At 45.2% G+C, this 6,000-nt stretch overlaps 2 non-coding genes across 2 annotated transcripts; both read right to left on the reverse strand.

The window, feature by feature from the left end:
- Positions 1–3,060: 3,060 nt before the first annotated feature.
- trnay-gua (transfer RNA tyrosine (anticodon GUA)) lies at positions 3,061–3,148 on the reverse strand. The gene is given in 2 exon segments: positions 3,061–3,096; positions 3,112–3,148. It is a non-coding gene; the product is annotated as a tRNA-Tyr (tRNA).
- A 2,419-nt stretch (positions 3,149–5,567) lies between these two features.
- On the reverse strand, positions 5,568–5,655 carry trnay-gua (transfer RNA tyrosine (anticodon GUA)). The gene is given in 2 exon segments: positions 5,568–5,603; positions 5,619–5,655. It is a non-coding gene; the product is annotated as a tRNA-Tyr (tRNA).
- Positions 5,656–6,000: the final 345 nt, after the last annotated feature.

A 6,000-nucleotide genomic window follows, 5' to 3' on the forward strand; every position in this document is an offset into this window, starting at 1 on the left:
TGATGTAATTCACTGCATCATGGCACAACGCACAATGACTTGCTTCACTGGCTACGCTGCACGCCTATCTCCAAGTGGCTCGGAGATCAGCAGGGTAGTCCTGCTAGTGTCAGCCTGCTGCCCAAATACAGTAGACGCTTGTCTCCATCAGCAAGTCTTCAAAGCAACGGGTGAGCTTCATCTGAAGGGATTTCAATTCGCATGATGACAGAAGCAGCCAAGAGTGCAATGATATGGATTGAATTAGACACGAGCTGAAAGTTGCTGCTGGGATGACTGTGCAGGGGCAGTGAGGAGGTGTGTCCGACTGACAGATTTCTACTTGTACTTTGAATTGTGTTCTGGGAGTTTGGATGCATTGTAGCCAAAGGAATACCCTGGTGGCCAGCAGGTGCCGAAGAGAATGCAAAGATCCAGGTTCTGGGCGTTTTGAAAAATGAAAAGAAGGGCTGCTGCGCCTGTAGATGAATATGCAAAGGAGTATTGTAAAGAGAAGAGTTTGAATGGGTGTCATGTGTTTAGTTGCGCTTGGAATGTTTTTTGTTGAAAAAGGGAAGGGGAGCTTCCTTCGAGCCAGTGACCTAGGGATATCAGTTTGAATGATCTACAGTCCTCCGCTCTACCAGCTGAGCTATCGAAGGAGAGGTCGCATGCAGGTGTTCTTTTCTGGTTATTTCCCACATGCCATTAGCGATTTGACGCTTCATCTCACTCTGCATGTTGCTGCTATGTGAGACTTTGAGCCATTAACAGAACTCCAGAGCAGGAGTCTGTGCTACTTTCAATTCAACGTTTCATGATGCAAACTGCAGATCAAAGCTTTCCCTCCTCCTTGCATTGCAATTTCAGACAAACACTCAATTCTGCCTCAGCGAACCTTGCAAATGCACCTATTTGCTGACTTTGTCTGGAAGGCCATTCAGGAGAACCCCTTAGACGTCAGTGAGCTGAGTGACTGACTTTCTTTTGAAAGACATTCATTCAACCTCAGAGATAGGGGCAGATCATGCACACATTTAATTTCCTTATATGCCACGGCTGTGCATCTTTGACGCTTTCTAAAATTCAATAATCTTCATAGTTGCAACTGTCTGTAAATTTTAATCTCCCTCCAATTTGTGTGCAGCAGCACATTCTTAACTTGGAGCTCTGTGACCTGGCCAAAAGAAGAGGTGAGCTTGACTGGTAATAGGAATAGAATAATGGACTGCCTCTCACAATAAAAGCGCAGGGTCTAGAAGTTGAAGTAATTCACTGCATCATGGCACAACGCACAATGACTTGCTTCACTGGCTACGCTGCACACCTATCTCCAAGTGGCTCGGAGATCAGCAGGGAAGTCCTGCTAGTGTCAGCCTGCTGCCCAAATACAGTAGACGCTTGTCTCCATCAGCAAGTCCTCAAAGCAACGGGTGAGCTTCATCTGAAGGGATTTCAATTCGGATGATGACAGAAGCAGCCAAGAGTGCAATGATATGGATTGAATTAGACACGAGCTGAAAGTTGCTGCTGGGATGACTGTGCAGGGGCAGTGAGCTGGTGTATCCGACTGACAGATGTCTACTTGTACTTTGAATTGTGTTCTGGGAGTTTGGATGCATTGTAGTCAAAGGAATACCCTGGTGGCCAGCAGGTGCCGAAGAGAATGCAAAGAGCCAGGTACTGGACGTTTTGAAAAATGAAAAGAAGAGCTGCTGCGCCTGTAGATGAATATGCAAAGGAGTAATGTAAAGAGAAAAGTTTGAATGGGTGTCATGTGTTTAGTTGCGCTTGGAATGTTTTTTGTTGAAAAAGGGAAGGGGAGCTTCCTTCGAGCCAGAATTGAACCAGTGACCTAAGGAAGCCAGTTTGAATGATCTACAGTTCTCCGCTCTACCAGCTGAGTTATCGAAGAAAAGGCCGCATGCAGTTGTTCTTTTCTGGTTATTTCCCACATGCCATTAGCGATTTGACGCTTCATCTCACTCTGCATTTTGCTGCTATGTGAGACTTTGAGCCATTAACAGAACTCCATAGGAGGAGTCTGTGCTACTTTCAATTAAACGTTTCATGATGCAAACTGCAGATCAAAGCTTTCCCTCCTCCTTGCATTGCAATTTCAGACAAACACTCAATTCTGCCTTCGTGAACCTTGCAAATGCACCTATTTGCTCACTTTGTCTGTAAGGCCATTCAGGAGATGCCCTCACATGTCAGTGAGCTGAGTGACTGGCTTTCTATTTGAAAGACATTCATTCAACCTCAGAGATAGGGGCAGATCATGCACACATTTAATTTCCTTAATTGCCTCGGCTGGGCATCTTTGACGCTTGCTAAAATTCAATAACCTTCATAGTTGCAACTGTCTGTAAATTTTAAACTCCCTCCAATTTGTGTGCAACAGCACATTCTTAACTTGGAGCTCTGTGACCTGGCCAAAAGAAGTGGTGAGCTTGACTGGTAATAGGAAGAGAATAATGGACTGCCTCTCACAATAAAACCGCAGGGTCTAGGAGTTGAAGTAATTCACTGCATCGTGGCACAACGCACAATGACTTGCTTCACTGGATACGCTGCACACCTATCTCCATGTGTCTCGGAGATCAGCAGGGAAGTCCTGCTAGTGTCAGCCTGCTGCCCACATACAGTAGACGCTTGTCTCCATCAGCAAGTCCACAAAGCAACGGGTGAACTTCATCTGAAGGGATTTCAATTTAGATGATGACAGTAGCAGCCGAGAGTGCAATGATGTGGATCGAATTAGACACGAGCTGAAAGTTGCTGCTGGGATGACTGTGCAGGGGCAATGAGGAGGTGTGTCCGACTGACAGATGTCTACTTGTACTTTGAATTGTGTTCTGGTAGTTTGGATGCATTGTAGTGAAAGGAATACCCTGGTGGCCAGCAGGTGCCGAAGAGAATGCAAAGATCCAGGTTCTGGGCGTTTTGAAAAATGAAAAGAAGGGCTGCTGCACCTGTAGATGAATATGCGAAGGAGTAATGTAAAGAGAAGAGTTTGAATGGGTGTCATGCGTTTAGTTGCGCTTGGAATGTTGTTTGTTGAAAAAGGGAAGGGGAGCTTCCTTCGAGCCAGAATTGAACCAGCGACCTAAGGATGTCAGTTTGAATGATCTACAGTCCTCCGCTCTACCAGCTGAGCTATCGAAGGAGAGGCCACATGCAGTAGTTCTTTTCTGGTTATTTCTCAAATGCCATTAGCGATTTGACGCTTCATCTCACTCTGCATGTTGCTGCTATGTGAGACTTTGAGCCATTAACAGAACTCCATAGCAAGAGTCTGTGCTACTTTCAATTCAACGTTTCATGATGCAAACTGCAGATCAAAGCTTTCCCTCCTCCTTGCATTGCAATTTCAGACAAACACTCAATTCTGCCTCAGCGAACCTTGCAAATGCACCTATTTGCTGACTTTGTCTGGAAGGCCATTCAGGAGATGCCCTCACATGTCAGTGAGATGAGTGACTGACTTTCTATTTGAAAGACATTCATTCAACCTCAGAGATAGGGGCAGATCATGCACACATTTAATTTCCTTATATGCCACGGCTGTGCATCTTTGACGCTTTCTAAAATTCAATAATCTTCATAGTTGCAACTGTCTGTAAATTTTAATCTCCCTCCAATTTGTGTGCAGCAGCACATTCTTAACTTGGAGCTCTGTGACCTGGCCAAAAGAAGAGGTGAGCTTGACTGGTAATAGGAATAGAATAATGGACTGCCTCTCACAATAAAAGCGCAGGGTCTAGAAGTTGAAGTAATTCACTGCATCATGGCACAACGCACAATGACTTGCTTCACTGGCTACGCTGCACACCTATCTCCAAGTGGCTCGGAGATCAGCAGGGAAGTCCTGCTAGTGTCAGCCTGCTGCCCAAATACAGTAGACGCTTGTCTCCATCAGCAAGTCCTCAAAGCAACGGGTGAGCTTCATCTGAAGGGATTTCAATTCGGATGATGACAGAAGCAGCCAAGAGTGCAATGATATGGATTGAATTAGACACGAGCTGAAAGTTGCTGCTGGGGTGACTGTGCAGGGGCAGTGAGCTGGTGTATCCGACTGACAGATGTCTACTTGTACTTTGAATTGTGTTCTGGGAGTTTGGATGCATTGTAGTCAAAGGAATACCCTGGTGGCCAGCAGGTGCCGAAGAGAATGCAAAGAGCCAGGTACTGGACGTTTTGAAAAATGAAAAGAAGAGCTGCTGCGCCTGTAGATGAATATGCAAAGGAGTAATGTAAAGAGAAAAGTTTGAATGGGTGTCATGTGTTTAGTTGCGCTTGGAATGTTTTTTGTTGAAAAAGGGAAGGGGAGCTTCCTTCGAGCCAGAATTGAACCAGTGACCTAAGGACGCCAGTTTGAATGATCTACAGTTCTCCGCTCTACCAGCTGTGTTATCGAAGGAAAGGCCGCATGCAGTTGTTCTTTTCTGGTTATTTCCCACATGCCATTAGCGATTTGACGCTTCATCTCACTCTGCATTTTGCTGCTATGTGAGACTTTGAGCCATTAACAGAACACCATAGCAAGAGTCTGTGCTACTTTCAATGAAACGTTTCATGATGCAAACTGCAGATCATAGCTTTCCCTCCTCCTTGCATTGCAATTTCAGACAAACACTCAATTCTGCCTTCGCGAACCTTGCAAATGCACCTATTTGCTGACTTTGTCTGGAAGGCCATTCAGGAGATGCCCTCACATGTCAGTGAGCTGAGTGACTGGCTTTCTATTTGAAAGACATTCATTCAACCTCAAAGATAGGGGCAGATCATGCACACATTTAATTTCCTTAATTGCCTCGGCTGTGCATCTTTGACGCTTGCTAAAATTCAATAATCTTCATAGTTGCAACTGTCTGTAAATTTTAAACTATTCCAATTTGTGTGCAACAGCACATTCTTAACTTGGAGTTGTATGACCTGGCCAAAAGAAGTGGTGAGCTTGACTGGTAATAGGAATAGAATAATGGACTGCCTCTCACAATAAAAGCGCAGGGTCTAGAAGGTGAAGTAATTCACTGCATCATGGCACAACGCACAATGACTTGCTTCACTGGATACGCTGCACACCTATCTCCATGTGTCTCGGAGATCAGCAGGGAAGTCCTGCTAGTGTCAGCCTGCTGCCCACATACAGTAGACGCTTGTCTCCATCAGCAAGTCCACAAAGCAACGGGTGAACTTCATCTGAAGGGATTTCAATTTAGATGATGACAGTAGCAGCCGAGAGTGCAATGATGTGGATCGAATTAGACACGAGCTGAAAGTTGCTGCTGGGATGACTGTGCAGGGGCAATGAGGAGGTGTGTCCGACTGACAGATGTCTACTTGTACTTTGAATTGTGTTCTGGTAGTTTGGATGCATTGTGGTCAAAGGAATACCCTGGTGGCCAGCAGGTGCCGAAGAGAATGCAAAGATCCAGGTTCTGGGCGTTTTGAAAAATGATAAGAAGGGCTGCTGCACCTGTAGATGAATATGCGAAGGAGTAATGTAAAGAGAAGAGTTTGAATGGGTGTCATGCGTTTAGTTGCGCTTGGAATGTTGTTTGTTGAAAAAGGGAGGGGGAGCTTCCTTCGAGCCGGAATTGAACCAGCGACCTAAGGATGTCAGTTTGAATGATCTACAGTCCTCCGCTCTACCAGCTGAGTTATCGAAGGAGAGGCCACATGCAGTAGTTCTTTTCTGGTTATTTCTCAAATGCCATTAGCGATTTGACGCTTCATCTCACTCTGCATGTTGCTGCTATGTGAGACTTTGAGCCATTAACAGAACTCCATAGCAAGAGTCTGTGCTACTTTCAATGAAACGTTTCATGATGCAAACTGCAGATCAAAGCTTTCCCTCCTCCTTGCATTGCAATTTCAGACAAACACTCAATTCTGCCTCAGCGAACCTTGCAAATGCACCTATTTGCTGACTTTGTCTGGAAGGCCATTCAGGAGATGCCCTCACATGTCAGTGAGATGAGTGACTGACTTTCTATTTGAAAGACATTCATTCAA

The sequence above is a fragment of the Scyliorhinus torazame genome, unplaced genomic scaffold (assembly GCF_047496885.1).
Source record: "Scyliorhinus torazame isolate Kashiwa2021f unplaced genomic scaffold, sScyTor2.1 scaffold_1068, whole genome shotgun sequence".
NCBI classification, from domain to species: Eukaryota; Metazoa; Chordata; class Chondrichthyes; order Carcharhiniformes; family Scyliorhinidae; genus Scyliorhinus; species Scyliorhinus torazame.